Genomic DNA, 21,807 nt, shown 5'->3' with positions numbered 1-21,807 from the left:
TGATACTGGCTTCTGCAGGATAATAGGAACCAAAGTATATTTCAAACCCCTCACCTTACCTTGTACATGAACTTGCCTGTCTCATCCTTTTTACACTTCCTCTGATGGGGAAGGACAGGGCTCATGTGTTGGGGAGGTGAACAGGGCCTGCGCAGTGCACACAGATCTCTGGTAAAACGAGCAGAAGCTCACACATCTCTTTGGTGTGTCTAGAGTTGCTAACCTCATCCAGTGCCTGTGAACTGCATTTGTGGGTCTGGAGGGGCAGTGTTAAAACCCTTCCTGGGGCTGTTGCGCTGGGTGTTAGCCAATAGAGGGGGTCTGTTTTAAGCTTTGCTGACAAACTGAGCCCCCCCTTCCCCCATTCACACAGGAGAGCCCTGTCCTACCCTCTGCAGACGTCAGGGTCTGGGATGACTAGCTCTGGGGGCAAGTAACAAACGGTTTCTCCTTTCAGTTAGCCTGGGGCTTGTCGGAACAAGTGACGGGGAAATCGGGAAGTTGGTGACAGTCACAGTCATGAACACCCTGAGACTCCCTTCCCACAATACCACACAGCTCCCACTTCTAAAAGGCCCAAGACACCAGACAGAGGACATCTGAGACCCCACCTCTACTCAGGCGCAACGTGGCACTGGCAGGAGGATATATCTCTGAAAGATTTCCTGTAGCGGGGCACATGGGGTGGCCCAATCTGGGAAGAAGGGCAACAGAAGGGATGCGGGGTCATGGGTGGGTAAAGGGAAAAGGCCGTAGAACCCTGGAGGGACTGCTACAGCTTGTCCCTCTCCCACCCCCAACCCCCTCCAAGTCCCAGAGGTCTGAGCTTTTCATTCATCTTCCAAAGGCGGAGGGGGTGGGGGGGTCCTACCGAGGGAGGAGCTAGAGGCCACCGCGACAGCTTTTAGGACCAGTCTGGCCCAACCCCTTCATTTCACTACGGGGGGTGGTGAGGAGGAAGTGGAGGAGGAGAAGGTCGGCGGAGGAGGGAGGTGGGGAGCAAGGACCTGGCAGACGCGAGCTCGACTGGGGGGAAGTCCCGAGAAGCGAGAGAGCTCTGCGTTCTAGGCTCGGGGGTTCGGTCGCGGGCGCCTGCGAGGGTCGCCGGCTGCTTCTGCCACTTACCTGTCGCGCCAAGGCAGAGACACAGCCGCTCCGCGGTGCGGCTCGCAGGTTTCCCGACGGGACGTCCTGGAGGGCGGGGCCGGGGCGGGCCCTGCACGGCCACTGGGGCGCGCCCTTCGCGCCCCTCCCCGGCTAGGTGCGGGCGGCCACCCGGCGCGCCCCGGAGCGCTGCTGCGGGCCGAGGAACGCCCGGCTGCGCCTAGGGCCGCCGGGAGGCTGGTGGCCGGGCGGAGGACGCCCCGCGGCCCCCCGGCATTCTCCGCCCCAGCGCTGCTAGGGGCCCGGCTTCTCCGGCTTCTCAGATCTCAGCTCACCCGGGGCTGCAGTCTCGGCGGCCAGGCCCTCCGCGCCGAAAGAGATCGGAGCGTCCTGGTCACCCCAACGACGAGAGGCTTTAAACCGAGCCGCGGGCGGCGCGGAGCAGCGTGTGCAGGGAGCCGCGGCGTGCGGCGCATGGGCTCAGAGCGCTCCGAGCCGCGAGGCAGCGGCGCTGGAGGGGAGGAACGCGGCGGGCCGGTGAGAAGCCCCGGGGCTCCGTCCCAGGTTTGCTTCTCATTGGCGGGGTGGTCTTGGGCAAATGACTCCTCCCCTCCATCCAGCGACCAGAGCAGGTAGTAACTGTGAGCCACGGACAGTGAATGCTAAGGGCTTCGCCCGCCCGGTCTCAAGTAAGCCCCGACCCCAGCAAATACTCCGGTTGTTAGCCAGAGTATACACGGGAGACGGCTGAACACACAGCCTAGAGTGTTGCTTGCTCTAGGTGTGGTTCCCGGACCAGCAGCAGCAGCACCATCTGATAATTTGTTAGAAACGTAGATTGTTGGCCACCCCCCCCCCCCCGCGACCTAAATAATATGAAACTCTGGGGATGGGGCCCACCAGTGTGCATTTTTAAAAGAACTCCAGGTGATTTTGGTGCTTGCTCAACTTTGAGAACCATTGAACAAGTGGTGGCAGGGCTAGAATTAGAATCAGTAAATTAAGTTCTGAAGCCCAGACTCTGAATCCTCCTGCCATAGCCTCGGGCTGCCCACCGGTTCTCTCCAGCTCTACGGTTCTGTGTTGTCATCTTTTAGGTCCTTATCTCAGTCATAGAGAAGTAACATAGATGGCTACAAATAGCTGGTAATTTGGAAAGGTTCTATGGTAGAAGCTTGGACCACTGATTCTGGTTTTCTTTTTGTTTGAATTTTTATTTTTATTTATTTATCTTTAAAGGTTTTATTTATTTGACAGAGACACAGTGAGAGAGAGAACACAAGCAGGGGGAGTGGGAGAGGGAGAAGCAGGATCCCCACAGAGCAGGGAGCCCGATGCGGGGTTCCATCCCAGGATCCTGGGATCATGACCTGAGCCGAAGGCAGACGCTTAACGACTGAGCCACCCAGGCACCCCTTGTTTGAGTTTTTAAATGCGCGTGTATTTCTAAGTCTGTAAGACCTGGGAGCACGCGTGTGGGTGGGTAAATCTGAGCAAGGAGACTGCTCTCACATGAACTGGGAAGGGCAGAGAAGCCACTTGGGGATCCACGGTTGGTCTAAGGGAAGTCATCCTATTTTCCCACAGGAAGTCATCTGTGGGACCCCGAGGTAGGATTGAGCTATTTATTCAGAAGGAGGCCAGAGTTTTTCCAGTGATGGAGTCCCAAGAGACAAGGCAGGCCAGTGGAGCCTGGAAGAGACTTTGCCCGGCTACGCTAGATCAAGGGACCAGGAAGGACGGACTCTCCCCAAAGGAGGAGAGAAGAGAGGCATCCATGCACTCTTGGCAGGGTCACCTCTTTCTTAACTGCAATCCCCCCCGCCGACTCCCTTGCTTTCACACTAGACTGTCTCTGGGGTGTAAACTCCTGAAGAGAGACCTTTCCAGAATTTACCTGGATCATCCCTTTTAGCCCCGTTACAGATCCTCAGCGCTATAACTCCCACTGCTCAGCTGCTACCATTCTAGTCACTTGCCTTATTCAACAGCTGTCTTACTCAGACTCAGGGCATTTCCTATGGAAGACTGTGGGTTGCTGTTCCTTATTTGCACTTCCTGGGGGTTAGACACTCCTGTATGGTCCGAGCCTTCTGTCTTTGCTCCGCCCTTCCTCCAGCGCGCCTCTGGGACCCTTGGGGTTGTGCGATCCTGGCCTGGCCCTTGAGCCTTAGTCAAGACCCAACTTGACCTGAGGGTGATGGGCCAGGCTGGACTCACAGCCTCAGTTCTTCCCCAGGTCATGGCAGAGTCATGATCACCAACCCTAGCCTGGAGTTCCCGAGAGGGTGGTGTCTGGCTTCTCAGGGAAGCCGCATCTGTCTGTGTTTCCTGAAGCAAATTACTCATCCCAGTTTACTTCAGCTGACTCAAATTTTAGACATGACATTGGGTCCTTAGAATAATTAGCTGCCTAATTTGGAGGTGCATGTAGTCTGCAGGATGTGTGACCTGCCCCTGATATGTCATACACCGAGCTGTGTCTCCTAGCTGGAAGGATGGTTTGGGCTCCCTGCCCTCCACTCCAGGAAGGTCTGGAGGTGAACCACTGCAGAAAGGTGACTGTGACCTCAGCCTGTCCCTGGTGGCAAGCCACTTAAAAAAATAGTTTTCTTAAATTGAAGAAGTTATATAGGCAGGTGGTTAAAAAATTTTTTTCAAGCCCTGTGAAAAGGAAGGTACATTTTCTTCCTCCTAGACCTTAAGATCTCTTCAGAGGTCATCTATGCATATTCATGACCGAAACTCTTCCCATCACTAAGCTCTTCTGTAGAACATGCCTGGATTCCTTGCTTCTCCCGAAGTCCTGTGAATTTCAGCATTTTCTCACCATCTTATTTTTATTTCTTGGTCATTTTAGATTTTGTTTCTGGGTGTTCTGAGTCTCGCCTTTTACATCAGTGTGCTTTAGGGAGTTCCCCCATAAGGCAGGAAACGTGGTGGGGAACAGATCGGTTGAAGCACGGGAGACAAGGGCAGCTCTGTAAGGCTATTGACATCAGCTTTGGCCCTTATCGAGTCTCTTGCTTCCACAGGTAGTCCCAGAGAGGGGACGCCCACCTCTAGATGTGGCGGAAGGAGGGAGACCGGCCCATTAGGTGGAGGTGCTGCCTCCACTTAGCGGACAGAGTTTACAGAGGAAGCTGCCATGAGTTTGCCAGGCAGGTGGTGGTGGGGGTACAGCTGGCTGCTTGATAGCCTGCCCCCCCAGCCATCACTGCACCCCACCTCCGCCGCCCACAGGTGGCTAACCAGCAGAAAGAACTGAATGAGTTCCCTGAACTTCTTTGTCTCCATTTCTTATCTGGAAAGTGAGGTTAATGATGCCTAGTGTTGTTGTAAAGCTTGAGCAGATAACTGATGTGAAAGTGTGATAATTTGGTTCTTCTATTACATCTGTTTCTTTATCTTTCCGCCCATATTTCCCCTTCCTCCTTCTCATCTCATTTCCCTCATGCCCAAAAGAGAAACCCTCAAGGCAAAAAATGTTTTAGGAACCCAAGCAGAGCTGTCCCAAGTTCTGCCATAATCCCTCAGGCATTACAATTCACTCACCTCGGCCTCAATTTCCTTATCTGTAAAATGGGTATAAATATTATTTTTATTATTGAGTTGTTAGGTTGAATAAGTAAAATGTTTATTTTTAAACATTTTCAAATGTTTATTTGCCAATGTCTGGCACACAATAAGCACTCAGTAAATATTAGAATGTTAGCCCTTAGCATTAGCTGTTTTCCTTCTTCTAGTTCTACCATTAGCAAAACGACGTGGAAGCCTACCGCATGCCAGCCTCCATATGGGGTAGGACACGGAGATACAAAGGTAAATAAGCCCATCTTTCTGTTCAGGACACCTACGGTATAGGAAGGGAGGCTGATAAATGTCCAAATGTACACAAACCATTTTACAAAACAGCTTTATAAAAAATAAACTTTGTTAGTGGGACAGGAAAAAAATGTAAAAAGGCTAATGACTGGGGTAGAGCCAGGACTAGGGTAAGGTGAGTGAAGTATTAGCCTTAGGTGCAAAATTGAAGGGGACACTGAAAACCTTTGTAATCAATAATATTTAATGTGATTTTTTAATACACCCAAATTAATGCAAAAAATCTATCTTGGACAAAATATCAACAATTGTTTTCTGAAATGTTAGAATTTATTTATTTATTTATTTATTTATTTATTTTAAAGGTTTTATTTATTTGACAGAGAGAGACACAGCGATAGAGGGAACACAAGCAGGGGGAGTGGGAGAGGGAGAAGCAGGCTTCCCGCTGAGCAGGGAGCCTGATGTGGGGCTCGATCCCAGGATCCTGAGATCATGACCTGAGCCACCCAGGCGCCCGAGAATTTTTTTATTCTTATTCAGCACCAGCTTCATATCGTAGAAAATTTCAGTTCTTCCTTTAACAACCCCTTCTTCCCTCCCCCACCCAAATTCTTGATAAAGAGCTCTTAAAGACACGTTATCTTCTCTCTTCTGTATAAAACTTTATCAAATAAAGGCAAAGAGCTGTGTATATCTTGCTATAAAATGCTGCCCACGGCTGTGGAGATGGTGTCTGCCCAGGCTCCTTTTTACTGTCCAGATCCTGAAAGACTCTTTGTTCATGAGGCAAAAGGAAAAGACGCATGCACCCCATATAATTTTAAAATATATTTTTCAGTGTTATTTTTTCAAGAACATTAAAAACATTGAAAAACTATTGAAAAATTGAGAAGTAGGTGTATTAAAGCTCACATTATTTTCAGTTTAAATATTTAATTTATACCAAAAGAGAATTTACTATGATCTCACTTCAGTGGAAGTTAATTAAAATTTATTCGAGATGATCACTTGGTCAAAAGAAATTGTTAAACATGACAGTCTGTCAGTGGAAAGTGAAATAAGCAAGGAATTCGATTTTGAAAACATCATTGAAAAGTTTGCTTGCACGAAAGCCAATTTCCTTTGCCCTCAGGCTCCCATACAGCTCAACTTGGCCAGAGATTGGGGGCTGGATAAAGAACCTGAAGACAATGGAGCAGGGCATAAGAGAGAGAAGGATTAGAAGAGTTGCAGGGGTGGGTAATATAGCATTTATTGTTTTCTCTAATTACTCAAATATCATATGTCCAACATACAAAATTTAGAAAGCACAGAAAATCACAAAGGCAAAAAATAAACTATTTGGGGTCCCTGGGTGGCTCAATTGGTTGAACGTCTGACTCTTGATTTCGGTTCAGGTCATGATCTCATGGGTTGTGGGATCAAGCCCTGCATGGGGCTCTGAGCTCAGCGTGGAGCCTGCTGGATATTCACTCCATCTGCCCCTCCACCCACTCATGCTCTCTCTTTCTCTCTCTCTCTCAAATAAATAACTAATCTTTAAAAAAATAAGCTATTCATAATTATGACACCTAGAAATAACCACTGTTACAATTTTGGTATAATATGTTCTGGTTTTTTCTGTGTATATATAATTCACATACACATATGTATTTCATAAATTCTGAGATGCATTTTTTTTCACTTTTTAACATTTCTGAGATCAGGATGTACCTTTTTTTTTTTTTTTAAAGGTTTATTTATTTATTTATTTAGAGAGGGAGATGGTGGGGAGGGGCAGAGGGAGAGGGAGAAAAAGAATCTCAAGTAGACTCCCAGCCAAGCATGAGCCCGATGCGGGGCTTGATCTCAAGATCCTGAGATCATGACCTAAGCCAAAATCAAGAGTGCTTAACCAACTGAGCCACCCAGGGGCCCCGAGACCAGGATGTATCTTAAATTGATGATGTCATAATTTGATTAGCAATCTTTCATTTACTGGTATATAAAATAATGATTTGTATTACAATTCTATGTTAAAGGGCGCCTGGGTGGCTCAGTCGTTAAGCGTCTGCCTTTGGCTCAGGTCATGATCCCAGGGTCCTGGGATGGAGCCCTGCATCGGGCTCCCTGCTCAGCCGGAGCCTGTTTCTCCCTCTCCCTCTGCCTGCCACTCTACCTACTTGTGCTTTCTCTCTCTGTCTCTCTGTCAAATAAAAAAATAAAATCTTTTAAAAAAATCTACGTTAAATAACTATATATATAGTCATGGAATTATATATATATGTACAGAATTACATATGTATGTAATTACTATATACATACTACAAGCTGGGATCATACTGGATATGCCGTTTTGTAACCTGATTTTTTGACTTACCATACTGTGAATATTTTGGCAATGAAATAATCTCACATGAGATCATTAATCACTGCATAGTGGTCTCTTGTATAGACAAGCCTTTTTTCTTTTTAGCCTACCACCTATTGCAGGACATTAAGGTTGTTTGTCTTTTTTGTTTTTCTATTATGTGTAGCTGGCTGTCCCATTAGAGGTTAAATCTGTACATGTTTTTCTTTCCTGCTCTGTTGCTCCTCAAGTGAGAGAGGAGCCATTAAAGTCCCTTTGGTTGGCATTTGGAGGATAATTCCCCTTTGAGCCCTTGAAGTAGCTCCTTCCCTCCAAGAGTAGGGGTGTGTGTGTGTATGTGTGTGTGTGTGTGTTTGTGTGTGTGTGTGTGAGATAACCACCCTGGGAGGCACTGAAGGTACCACAGAAGGTAGTCATCTAGCCTGTAGGAAAGTAAGATGTTATCAGTCCGTCTGTGTTAGGGGGATCTAAAAGGAGAAATGCTATGTCCCTGGACACCCCCCGGGAAGGAGGTGATGGTCTAAGTGGTGGGTCCAGGAGACCCCAGGGAGGGGGCTGTGATGACTAATTTCTGTCAACTTGACCAAGCTATGGTGCCTGATTGTTTAGTCAAACACTAGTCTAGATGTTGCTGTGAAGGTATTTGTGGATGTCATTAACATCTATAGTCAGTTAACTTTAAGTAAAACAGATTGTCCTCTCTGATATGAGTGGGTTTCATCCAATCAGCTGAAGGCTGTAAGGGCAAAGCCTAGGTTTCCCTGGGAAGAATCAGCTTTGCCTCAAGACTGCAGCATGGAACCCTTGCCTGAGTTTCCAGTCTGCTGGCCTGCCCTGCAAGTTGCAGACTTGCCTGTCCCCACAGTTGCATGAGCCAATTCCTTAAAATAAATCTTTCTCTCTCTCTGTATATCTTGTTCTGTTTCTCTAGAGAACCTGACTAATATGACAGCCATGCATGAGGTGAGACTGTGGACATTGGGCAAGTACAGAGAAACCGCTAGAAAATGCAGCTTGTTGCAGGTTTAGGCCCAACTTGTCTAGGCCTCTGCCCCATTTATTGCAGAAAATGCTGGCATCTTTAGCTTCTGTGAAACCCAGCATATCACAGACTACATCACGGGTAACAGTGCCCCCTTTCTGTAGGCATCTCTCTGTTGTTCTCTGCAGTAGAGGATACTAGGAACCCCCTCACTTTTACAGGTGAGCAGGTGCCTGTGATGCCAGGGTCTGAGGTCTTTGCCATTACTTTCTGCAAGTCTCTCCATTTATTCAAGTCCCTATTTTATGCTCAGAAATTTTTTTCTGGTGTTTTCCCTCCCCAGTCTGCACAGTTCTTAAAATGATCTCTTGGTAGTTTATATTTTGGTTGCTGATGTAAATATTATCTAGTCCAGGGGATGCTTGATCAGTTTTTCTTCTATATAACAGAAGCCTCCATCTATGTTACAATGAATAGTTTTTCCTCTCTTGGAAAATCACATGGGATTGGCAAACTGTGACTATGGACTCTTCTCCTTAAAAGCACTCACGATGCCCAGGATCTATGTGTACCTTTTGCAAAAGAGAACTTTAATAATTGGAAAGAATAAAGCATCTAAATGCTCATAAGGTTTTGCTGTGAGAGCTCTTTCTGCCCCAAATTAATGATATCTTATTGTTTAATAGCTTTTCTTAAAAAAAAAAAAAAGAGATATGCACTTTGAACCTTCTGAGACAGAAATAATTGGATCTTAACCCGACAGTCATTTTACCCAGAGGGAAGTAATAACAGGAGTAATAAACTATCCCCCAGAGCAAACCATCCCCCAGGTAACAGCAAAACCTTTGTTAATCTATCCCTAAAAAATAGGAGAGGAGATTCCTATCTTTTTAGACATTTGAAAAAATAGTAAATTTCATTAGAGAGGGTTGAAATGCTACCCGATAGCATTTGAGTGTTGTTTAATAATATTTTAGGTTGAAAATGATTGAGAGGTGATAGAACAACTCAACAGTTGTTCTAATGTCTTGATGCTTAATGTCCTGTTAATATCCTGAGCTTTTTTTAAAAGTTTATTTATATTTACTTTTTAGTCATCTCTACACCTAATGTGGGGCTCGAACTTAGGATCCTGAGATTGAGAGTCACATGCTCCTCCGACTGAGCCATCCAGGTGCCCCAATATCCTGAACTTCTTGCCTCAGTGCTTATTAATTCCACGGAATTTTGATTTTCAGTAGGTAACATGTACATATGGCACAACAATCAGATGTTGACTAGTGAGGTGTAAGTCTCCCTCCTACTCCCATTCCTGGTCACTTAGTTTTCCTCCCTAGAGGAAGCGACTGTTACTGGTTTCTTTTGATTCTTTCTAGAAACATAGCCCAGAGAAGGAGTCACCCTGATTTTAGCAGGTACCTTAAATATTAAATTGTTTCATTATGTTGTCTGAAATTGTTAAAGTTAGTTTAAAAGCAGTCAGCTTACTGAGCTCTCTTTGTGGCTCTAGTAGATTTTTAATTGATTCTCTTGGGTTTTCTAAGTAGACAGACATATCAACAACATATAATTTTGGCCAAGTGAAAACAGTTTTGGAGTGAGACCTGGGTTGAATCCTGGCTCTTCTAGCTACCAGATGTCTGATTTTTAAATCCAGCCTTTACAAAATGTAGCACTCTCCAAAGGCAGTGTGTAGGTACAAAGTGGTCCTTCCTTTCCAGATGTGGTGGGTAGAGTGGGCAGAGGCCACATGGAGCTGAGCACCACCCCTCTGCTCTCTTCTGGGTTTGTTCTACCTGGACCTGCGGGTAAATCCAGAGGGCTTTGATGTCAGCGATTTCTAACCACACAGAGATCAGGAGGAGAGACTGAAAAGGAAGCCCTAAACTAGAGTAACCTTTTCTCTCTCCATGAAAGGAGTGTGGCTCATGTTTGCTGAGAGCAGGTTAAAATAGCTTTAAAAAAAATTAGAGATTTACAGAAACTCTTTGAAGAACTACTGATTATCAATGTGGCCCTATAAACTCCCCACTCCCCAGGTAGTGGGTAGAACACTTGGACACAATGGGGGTGTGCATAGGTTTTCTCAGAGGTGGGACCTACTCCCATACAGGGAGTTGGTATTGGATGAGGAGTGATACTAAGAAAAATCTATGCTTAATGAGGGAAAGAAAAAACATATTCTTAACTGGTGCGTGGTGTTTTATCAACTTGAAGGGATGCCCCAGAACATCTTCCCTGATCCCTTTAACCACTCCATGGAAAGGCAATGTGGGATGTGGATTATCTAGTTCATTTACATGACATAATGATTTTACCAGAACCTTAGAGGAATATGAATGAACTCCTTCATATCTTACATTACCAGGAGAAGCAAACCTGAAGTTTTGCCTTGATATACACACATTCTGCCAGATTACAGTACGAAGTGACAGGTATTTTTGCCACAATAAGGGGTGGACTCAGACTTTGAAAAGATACTGGCTCCACTCATGAATTATCAAGACTTAAAACATCCTGGAGTTCGGCTGTTCTCAGAGGTGTATAGAAAACTATTCCAGGCTTACCAGGAACAAAACAAGGATGCCTCAAGAATAGAAGCATCTCCTCTGCAGGGAGCTAGAGATGAGATGGAGTTTTAGGACCCCGATGGACTTTGTCATGTACTATCCTGTCCTGGCATTCAACACTCTGAGGAACCCACAGGTTCTAAATTTCAAGGTAAATTAAGTTCCTGGACCCACCTCTGATGTGCTTGCGTGTGTGTGTGTGTGTGTGTGTGTGCGCGCGTGAGTGCGTGTGTAGTCTTCCCCACGCCAACAAGTTCTCAGACACCAGCTGGGTGTCTTATAATTCAACTTGGTTCTGACACTATCTGCCCAGAGCTAGTATCAGATTCACAGGTTAAGGGTTCAATCATACAAGACTGCCCTTTGCCTCCAATTCAAATGCCAGTTGCAAGCCCATGTTGTTACCTAGGCTTCTGATGGACTGGTTATAAATCAGAGGTTCCCAAGACCCCCTTTTTGGTTTCGATTAATTTCTTAGAACAGCTCACAGAAAAACATTTCACTTACCAGATTACTGGTTTGTGATAAAAGGATATAACTTAGGAATAGCCAGAAGGAAGAGATGCATAGGGCAAGGTATGTGAGAAGAGGTGTGGAGCTTCCAAGTCCTTTCCAGGCATGCCCCTCTTCCCAAATCATGTGTTCGCCAACCTGGAAGCTCTCTGAACCTTGTCCTTTTGAGTTTTTATGTAGGCTTCATTACATAGGCATGATTCATTGAAAATCACCAACCGTTGACGAAATGATTCAATCTCCAGTCCCTCCCCCGCTCCCTGGAGGTCATAAGCTAGGACTGAAGGTTCTAACCCTCCTGATCTCACGGTTGGCTGCCCTGGCAACCAGCCCCCATTTTTAGGTGCATTCCAAAAGTCACCTTATTAACATAACACAAGAGACACCTTTAAGCTCTCAATACTTCCAGAAATGGCAAGGGTTTTGGGAGCTCAGAGCCAGGAACCATGGGTGAAGACCAAATATATATTTCTTATAAATCATAACATCTCACAGGCCTGGAGTGGTCAGGGTAGTTACCCCTTGGCATTTATTGGTCCCTTGGCAATTAATCTAAGCTCAACATGGTGATCCCATTCTCCTTGCCAGGGATGGGCAAAGAAGAGTGTCTGCTGGGGACCTCTGAGGAAGATCTCATTCCTTAAAACAAAAACAAACAAACAACCCCCCCCCCAAAAAAAAACCAGATTCAAGAATAAGACAACTCCTCAGAAGCCTCCCTTAGAATAAAACCCACACAGTGACAGGATGGAGCAGAGGGACAACGGAACCTGGGGACACTGTTGAGTTGGAGCTTATACTGCTCACGAGGTCCACCCCACGCTGGCATCTCTGAATGTGACAGAACTCAGTGGGCTGACTGGATCAAAGGTGAAAACGGGGGCGCCTGGGTGGCTCAGTTGGTTAAGCGACTGCCTTCGGCTCAGGTCATGATCCTGGAGTCCCTGGATGGAGTCCCGCATCGGGCTCCCTGCTCGGCAGGGAGTCTGCTTCTCCCTCTGACCCTCCCCCTTCTCATGTGCTCTCTCTCATTCTCTCTCAAATAAATAAATAAATAAAATCTTAAAAAAAAAAAAAAGGTGAAAACGGGGGGCACCAGCCTAAAGGGGCTCGGACCTTCTCTAAGAGCTTTAAGATTTTGCTTTGAGTCTACAAAAACTAGAATTTTCTACAGAACCCGGAATACAAAAGTGAAAACAATCCTAACTGGGGAGTCAAAGAACCTTAGAGCTCCAGTGACCCAGAAAGCCACGTCTGAATGGGAACTGTGGCCTTCTGCCCACGTGAGCAGCTTCTCTGAGACCTTGCAGAGGAATAGGTCCTGGAGCTGGAGCTCATGCCCTTCTTGCCCTTGGAAGCAGGGAATTGGAGTCCAGGGAATGGTCTAGAGGAGCCAAGTCACTTCACCTGGGTCACTCCATGACTCGATGTTATGGAAGAGGCACATCTCAGTATGTGGGGCTGGGAGACTCCGAGAATGATTACATGAAGTCCTTCGGTGGCCGGCAATTCTGTAACGTGGGCAAGCTGCTTAACCTCAGAGACAATGTGGGTCTGCTGAGAAATTTAGATGAGATTATATATACAAATCACTAACTTGCTCAGAGATGATAGACACATCGTGTTCAACAACAACAACAACAACAACAGAGGCCCCCAAGGCCACGCCTCTCCTCCCCCAAAGGAGAGTCACTGAACTCTACTAGGTGTGCTGGGGTCGCTCGAGCCTGAGTAGAAAGGTCCGTGGAGTCAACGTGTAGCTTTCTTGGTATGTGCCTGAAATTCCACCTGCAAGTTTTATTTACTCATTTCCAGAGTTTGGGCAGGAGCCTCGCTCCATGAACTTGACTGACCCGTGAAGTTTGGTCTGGGTTTGAGGATGGGCAAGAATGACCACTTGGATACTGTTCCAAGTTCTTTCATTTCGGTTTACTCTGAGAGCCGCTGAAGGCAGCATCCAGGATGGAACCTACAGGGGGGTGACTGGCACTCCCCACAGCCTTGGGCGTCAGTTCACAGAGAAACACCCCACTGCAGGGTTTGGAGGCGTTGGCAGGCCATGGGGAGCCATGGGGAGCAAGGTGTCTGCTAGACCAAAGCAGCACAGGACTGCGGGTTCACTACCGTGATACCCCAGCCACATTACACCCGGGAACAACAAAGATACCTCATAAAGCAATCATGCTGATACCCAAGCCTTGAAATTCTAGTCCCTCGGGTCTAAGTCCAAGCCTTGAAATTCTTCCTGTGTCAGCCTTGGGGCAAGAGCCCCTTATCTGTCCCGGTGTGGCACGTAAGCTGCTGTTAGCCTGTCAGAAGCCTGACGAATTCTCGAAAGCTGTCGGAGTTGTTCAAAGGGCCCCCTTCCTCTGGGCAGATGCAGACCCGTGTCAGGACTCAAGCTGCGTGACAATGCATGCCAACCGCGGCTGCAGGGCCTTGGAGTCCCCTTTTCTGCCCAGGGCCCCCCATAGTGGTCTCTGTCTTCCGTAGATAAGGGAGGCAGGCTTCACTCAGGGTGAAGCCTGACTTAAGGACGAACACTAGGACTCTTGCTGCTTAACCACTGTTGCCATTTCTCTAAGAGCAGACCCAAATCTAGCGTCAGGAGCTGCCTGGAACCTGATGACAGCTTTGGAACCTGGGGCTGCCGGCTGAGTCTAACATTGTCAGTCTCCGGAAGTTGACTCCCAACCAAATGTAGGAGAAATTGGTGAGCTTAACTATGCGCAAGGACACACAGGGATGGGGACGCTCAAGTGTAAAGGACTACCTTCTTTGTCTAGCAGATCATCAGGGGACAACCTCCCTTTGATTCTTTGTCCATGGAGTTCAGATGAGGCCCAACTCACTCCCCAGCACCAACAGTGGACCTTTGGCCACAAGTAGTTTAGGGTTAGGCACAGTACCCAAGCCAGACTACTCAGAGCCTTCTCTGAGATATTTCCTAGAACTAACGGGGGAGGGGGGAAAGGACCCCTCTCCCTGCCCACACCTCCTATCCCCTACCCATGTGACTGGTATGGAGTTGTTAGCTGGGAAAGGGATGTCAGTTGAGAGCTGCTAATGTCTATTTTGGCCATAGCATGAGGAAGGTCAGTGTGAGCGTGAAGCCAACACCGAGAAAACAGAGAATAAAGGTAAAGGGCAAGAGAACTCCAATGATGTATTTTGGACTCCTGGGTCCTGCTGTGCCTGAAGTCATTAATTCCTAGACATCTCCCTTTTTCAACTTTCTTTTCTTTCCTCTCCCTTCCTTCCTCCCTTCCTTTCCTTCTTTTCTTCTTATTTTGGTTGAAATTTATTGAGTGTATTTTTGTTCCTTGCAACCCAAAGAATCTGACCAATAAATAGTATGTGCACTGAATTAACTTATTGTGAGGGGGAGTTGCTAGAAGGGCTGTCTGGGGTCACCAGACCTAGCAGGGAGGAAGCAGAGAGAAACTCCCAAGAAAAACTTAGAAAATGGTTCCTTTGGATCTCTAGGGAGCAGAGAAGGGGAGCCGAGTGGTGACTCATAGTGGGAGAGGTGAGGACATATTGGATTGGGAGGGATGGGTCACCTGCCCTTCTAGACTTGATCTTATGAGTTGCCCTTGAACCAGGCCATCTCCCTGGTAGGGCTTGAAGATACACGGGAAACCAGGGTAACTGGTGGGCTTCCGCTTGGGAGACGAGGTGATCCGAAGACTAGAGAGGCAAGAGCCTGGTCAAGGGTCTGGCCTATCTCCAAGCCTCTCAGGGTGTGGTGCACCTCAGTCCCTGTTAGGCTCAGCTGGGGACATCCCCATTTCTTTACCTCGTGACATGGGGCGCCTGGGTGGCTCAGTCGGTTAGGCGACTGCCTTCAGCTCAGGTCATGATCCTGGAGTCCCGGGATCGAGTCCCGCATCGGGCTCTCTGCTCGGCGGGGAGTCTGCTTCTCCCTCTGACCCTCCCCCATCTCATGCTCTCTCTCTCTATCAAATAAATAAATAAATAAAATCTCTTTACCTCGTGACAACCTTGGGCCCAGGCCCGTTGATGTTCTGTGGCCGGACATGTCCCTCATGTTTGCTTTGGAAAGGTTATACCCAAATTCCCCTCTGGGGTCTCCACTGTCACATGTCTGTAATGCTGCTGTAAACCCCCTTCGTGCACAGCTCTGGCCATTTTCCTAGGGCAAACTTCTAGAAGTGGAACTTGCTGGGTCAAAGGCTATGAAAGGTTTTTGAAGGTTTTTGATTCTTATTCCAGGAGGAAATACTAGCCATCACCAGAAAAGTGACGTAAAACGTTTCCACCCTTGTCAACTAGGAGAGGGCTGATGGCTTTAATAAGTCACGTAAGAGGTGACCTGTTTTTCAGAAAAACAGACTCATGTCACAATGTGTATAATAAATTAAGTTAAGACCATAAAGTGTGCTGTGGATGCAGCCGATCACATGGTATTCAACAAATTGGACGGCCTGGGTTCCCGGGAGACATGGAACAGAAAGCACCAGAGAGAAGTAACGGGGTTATCAGGGTGCTTCCTTGAAAGTGGGAACTGTGGTGGGAGCAGTTGCTGTGGTTGCATTTCTGTGGGCAACTTCAGTGTTAAATGGGGTTAGGGCCAGAGGGAGGCAAAGAGCAAGCATTTCTCTCAGGGAACCCTTCATTTAATGAGGGAGATCACCAGCTACAAATAAAAGGATCTCAGGAGAGAGATTTTGTCCTGGAATCAGCAAGAACGTTCGGACCTCCTACCGGAGTTGGAGAGGTTAACACTTTTTTTTTTTTTTTTAAGATTTTATTTATTTATTTGACAGAGAGAGACACAGAGAGAGCAGGAACACAAGCAGGGGGAGTGGGGGAGGGAGAAGCAGGCCTCCCGCTGAGCAGGGAGCCCGATGTGGGGCTCGATCCCAGGACCCTGGGATCATGACCCGAGCCGAAGGCAGGCAGACGCTTAACGACTGAGCCACCCAGGCGCCCCGAGGTTAACACATTTGAAAGCACCGTGGAAGGCATAGAGTGTTGTCAGCGTGCAGTACAGGGCTATGTGCTAGGGAGGCTGAGGAGGCAGACAGGGTCCGTCTCCGTGAAGTCCCTATCTACTGAACCATTTCTTTCTGTTCTGTTGTGATTTCTTTCTAGTGTCCAAGAAAGAGAGTGAGGCAAGCCACAGAGACCACAAGGCCGTGCTGTGGCCTCTGCAGCGATCCCACTGGCCTTTCTCTCCTTAAAAACCTTTTCTTCCTTGGGGTGCCTGGATGGCTCAGTCGGTTAAGCGTCTGCCTTCGGCTCAGGTCGTTACCCCAGTGTCCTGGGATCGAGCCCCGCATCGGGCTCCCTGCTCGGCGGGAAGCCCGCTTCTCCCTCTCCCTCTGCTGCTCCCCCTGCTTCTGCTCTCTTTCTCTGTCAAATAAATAAATAAAATCTTAAAGAAAAAACAAGAAAACCTTTTCTTCCTTGTCCTTAATGTCTTGATCCTGGGGCTTTTCCTCCCCATTTGTCCAAGTGGTCCTTCCCCACCAGCTTCTTTATTGGGTCCCTTTGTGCACAGCATTCCGCAGAACAGAGCCTCGTCAGACTTGATTCTTAGTTTTATTCCTCTTTCCTTTTACCCTGGAGTATTTACAACATTTCAGAATTACAACAGTCGCAGAGGAATGTATGTTGGAGGTTGGGGGGGGTGGGGCGGGGGCACTAAGGAGGGAGCCGTTAACTTCACCTGCTGGAGGAAAAGGTGACGTGGCCTGGTTGGTGAGGAATGAGGAGAAGTTTGCCAGGTGGGTGACTGGGAGAAACGCAGGGAGAGTGAGGGGTGTAAGGGTGACCTAGGTGGCCCTCACAATTTGGAGTACAAATAACATGCCCCAGCTAGTCCACAGGATGCAGTGCTCCAGGCCCTGTGTGCAGGGATATCCGGTCCAGAAGCCCAGTCTGGGGTCCTCTGAGGCTCCACCCTGTCGCCAGGACCCCTGGGGTTACGAGTGTTGAGTAACTGCAGAGCCAGTGTGGGGCTAGGAGCCCAGACCAGTCAGTCCTTAGGCGGAAGCTGGGTGAACTGGAGGCATTTGAAAGGACAAAGGTATGCGGGCGGTGCCAGGCGCTGAGGGTGTGTCTCAAGCCTGGGCTCCTTGCTTGGGAAAGCACGCTCCTCTCTGTACTGGTCAGAATTCTCTGTTGAAAACCCCCTTGTTTTTCTCCCAGGCGCTCGGTTTCCTGCCCCAGCGGCGTGCAGTGCACAGATTCTGATCATACACAGCTGTGTTAGTTTCCGAGGGCTGCGATGACAAAATACCACAAACAAGGTGCCCTCAATCAGAAATGCATTGTCACACAGTCCTGGAGAAATCTTCAGGGCCAAGCTCCCTCGAAAACCTGTATAGGGGAACCCTTCCTTTGGTTCTTCCTGGCTTCTGGTGGCTTGCCAGCAAATTCTGTGGTTCCTAGGACGGTAGACAGGACAGTCCAGTCCTCCGTGTTCACATGGCTGTCTCCCTGTGTCTCTCCGTGTCATCATATGGCTGTCTTTTTACAAGGACACCAGTCATATTGGCTCAGGGACCCACTCTACTGCAATATGACCTCATCTTAAGTAATTACACCTGCAATGACTCTATTCAAATAAAGTCACATTCTGAGCTACTGGGGGTTAGGTCTTCAACATGTTTGGGGGTGGGTGTGGAGGGCACAATTAAACCCTTAACAGCATCTCTCAGACACGTGGCAGAGCTTCTTAGATGGTAAGGACCGGAGCTCCCAGTGTTCTGAAGTGCCCCTTCGGGGTGGCAGCTCAGGAACATGGTGTTTACATCTCTGCTTAAAGACCCAAGGCTGCCCAGGATTGTAGCGGCAGGAAGGTGTGGGCTAGGCGGGGAGCTGGGGCTGCCAGAGCCAGACTGCTGTGCTGTGCGTCTGGAGGGAGGGGGTAGACTTGAGTTCCTGCCAAGGGAGCCCTTTCTCAGCTGTTTTTCAAGGAAAGAGGCTCCCAGTATAATGCTCCTTCTGGAGCATATTCCCTCCAGAACAGGTAAGGAGTGAGGAATCTAACTAGCCACCAGGTTTTTTTTTTTTCTGAGTTTCTCTGGATATTTTTCTTGCCCTTCAAATAAATGAGCCCAGTTGGTAATTTTATTGTCCTAAAATTTATAGATGAGTAAAAGGAGATTTAACATCTTTAATAAAATAGAGGTTCTTTTTCCTACCAAACACAGGGTGTGTCTTTCAATTTACTCAAGACTTTTGTGCCATTGAGCAGGAGCTGATTTTTTTCCATATAGTTCTTTTTTTTTTTTTTAAGATTTTTTTTATTTATTTGACAGAGACAGAGACAGCGAGAGCAGGAACACAAGCAGGGGGAGTGGGAGAGGGAGAAGCAGGCCTCCCGCTGAGCAGGGAGCCTGATGTGGGACTCGATCCCAGGACCCTGGGATCATGACCTGAGCCGAAGGCAGTCGCTTAACCAACTGAGCCACCCAGGCGCCCTCCATATAGTTCTTGCATGTTCCTTGTTTGCTAAGACCTTTTATCTCTTTGCTTATTACTATAACAGAAATCTTCTCTTATTCTACTATCTGATCAGTTGAGCTTTGTGTTACAGGAAAGCTATTGACTTTTTAAAAATAATCTTATGCCCAGCCACTTTTCTGAATTGTCTTATGTGCAACAGTTTTCAGTTGATTCTCGTAGGTTTTCCAGGTTTACGTTTATTTATAAGTCTCTTCCTTTCTGATGTTTTGTATATTTTATTTTTTTCGATTATCAACAACCATTGGTTAATCCCCTCTTACCCATTAAGTAATAGAGGTGATTGTGATCATTCTTAACTAGCTTCTGACTACTTGGAATACTTGTAGTGTTTTTCTGCTGAGAATAATGCGGCTTTGATTGTTCTGGTTAGAGTCACCCGTGATTGCATCTGGGCTTGAATTCATTCATCTTTTTAGTGAAGGGTATTTGAAACTTTCTTGTTGTCCCTCCCTCTCCCCGCTGTCCTCCGTGGTTTGGATTTTCTGTTGCTTCTAATAATCTTTCTTTTTATAGAGCATTTGCCATTTATTGAGTGTTTCAGTTACTTACACAGAGGTGAGCAAATTTCCTTTGCATCAAAGAAATATTCTCATTTACTATTTTTTGCATTTATGCCTTTTCTCTTTGCCTGTCCTTCCCCCATGCTATGATTTGGTTAGCTGACGGTTTATCTTTTCTTTAAAGAATTAGTTTTGAATATATTTTTCCCAGCTTTATTGAGATATAATTGACATATAATTTTGTTCAAGTTTAAGGTGTAGAATGTGATGATTTCATACATGTATATTTCAAAGTGCTTACCATGATAATGTTAGTTAACAGATCCATCATTTCACATAACTTTTTTTTTCTTTTTCAAAATTTAAATTCAATTAATTAACATATAATGTATTACTGGTTTCAGAGGTAGAATAATTTTCAAGTATATAATACAGTATTGTTAGCTACGGTCACCATGCTGTACCTTAGATCCCCAGAACTTATTTATTTTATGACTGGAAGTTAGTACACTTTGACCAACATCTCCCCGTTTTCCTCACCCCCCCAGCCCCTGGCAACCACCATTCTACTCAGTTTCTATGAGTTTGGCTTTTTTAGATTCCACAAATAAGTGATACTATACAGTATTTTTCTTTTTCTGTCTGACTTATTTCACTCAGTGTAATGCCCTCAAGGTCCATCCATGTTGTCACAAATGGCAGGATTTGTTTCTTTTTTTATGGCTAAATAATATTCCTCCGTTTTTTTTTTTTTTTTAAGATTTTATTTATTTGACAGAGAGAGAGACAGCGAGAGCAGGAACACAAGCAGGGGGAGTGGGAGAAGCAGGCTTCCTGCCGAGCAGGGAGCCTGATATGGGACTCGATCCCAGGACCCTGGGATCATGACCTGAGCCGAAAGCAGACGCCCAACGACTGAGCCACCCAGGCGCCCCCCTCTGTGTGTGTTTTTGTGTGTGTGTGTACATTACATTTTCTTTATCCATTCATCTGTCTATGGATACTTAGGTTGTTTCCATGTCTTGGCTATTGTGAATAATGCTACAATAAACATGGGATGCAGATATTTCTTGGAGATAGTGATTTCATTTCTATTGGGTATATATATCCAGAAATGGGATTACTGGATTATATGGTACTTCTATTTTTAAGTTTTTGAGGAACTGCCATACTCTTTTCCATAGTGGCTACACCAATTTATATTCCCACGAATGGTACACAAGGGTCTCCTTTTCTCCACATCCTCACCAGCACTTGTTACTTCTTGTCTTTTTGATAATAGCCATTCTAACATGTGGGAAGTAATATCTCATTATGGCTTTGCTTTGCATTTCCCTGATGATTAGTATTGTTGAGCATCTTTTCATATACCTGTTGGCCCTATGTATGTCTTCTTTGGAAAAAAATCTGTTCATGTCCTTTGCCCATTTTTAAATTGGATTATTTGTTTTTGTTTTTGTTTTTTTGCTATTGAATTGTATGAGTTCCTTATAATACATTTTGGGTATTAACCCCTTACCAGATATATGGTTTGCAAATGTTTTCTCCCATTCCCGTAGGTTCTATTTTTAATTTTTTTAAAAATTTTATTTATTTGTTTGACAGAGAGAGACACAGCAAGAGAGAGAACATAAGCACGGGGAGTGGGAGAGGGAGAAGCAGGCTTCTGCCGAGCAGGGAGCCCGATGCAGGGCTCGATCCCAGGACCCTGGGATCATGACCTGAGCCGAAGGCAGACGCTTAATGACTGAGCCACCCAGGTGCCCCCCCTATGTTTTCTTCTAAGAGCTTTACAGGTTTAGGTCTTACATTTAAATCTTTAATCCATTTGGAGTTAATTTTTGTCAGTGGTGTAGAAGGTTCACTTTCATTCTTTTGCATGTGAATATCCAGTTTTCACAATTGCATTTATTGAAGAGACTGTTTTCCCCACTGAGTATTCTTGGCTTTTTTTTTAAAGATTGATTTATTTATTAGAGAGAGCACGTGCATGGGGGGGCGGGGGTAGGGGTAGAAGGAGAGGGAGAGAGAGAAGCAGACTACCCGCTGAGGGTGGAGCCCAATGTGGGGCTTGATTCCATAACCCTGAGATCATGACCTGAGCTGAAATTAAGAGTTGGTTGCTCAACCAACTGAGCCACTCAGGTGCCCCTATTCTTGGCTTTCTTATCAAACATTAGTTAACTGAGTATGAATGAGTTTATTTTTGGGTTCTTGATTCTGTTGCTTTGGTCTATGTATCTGTTTTTATGCCAGCACCATACTGTTTTGATTGCTATAGCTTTGTGATATAGTTTCAAAAGTTCTTGGATATATTTATAAGCTCTATTGTTTTTCTGTTTTCTCATCTAATAGTTTCTACTTTTATCTTTTAGGAAGTATTTAGTTTTTCTGTGGCTCTTTTTTAAACATTTTTAAAAAAAGATTTTTATTTATTTATTGGAGAGAGAGAGAGAGAAA

General features: G+C 46.3%; 1 protein-coding gene across 1 annotated transcript in view; it reads right to left on the bottom strand.

Annotated features, from left to right (window-relative positions):
- GALNT6 (polypeptide N-acetylgalactosaminyltransferase 6) overlaps positions 1–1,190 on the bottom strand; it is a 34,663-nt gene extending 33,473 nt beyond the window's left edge. Inside the window, exon 1 of the mRNA XM_035002640.1 lies at positions 1,126–1,190. The gene's annotated coding sequence lies outside the window, so the exon portion shown is untranslated. The remainder of the gene's footprint in view (positions 1–1,125) is intronic.
- Positions 1,191–21,807: the final 20,617 nt, after the last annotated feature.

The sequence above is a fragment of the Mirounga leonina genome, unplaced genomic scaffold (assembly GCF_011800145.1).
Source record: "Mirounga leonina isolate KUSES-001 unplaced genomic scaffold, KU_Mleo_1.0 Mir_126, whole genome shotgun sequence".
Lineage (NCBI taxonomy): Eukaryota > Metazoa > Chordata > Mammalia > Carnivora > Phocidae > Mirounga > Mirounga leonina.
Note: the sequence above shows the minus strand (reverse complement) of the source record. Positions and strands in the feature narration are given on the sequence as shown.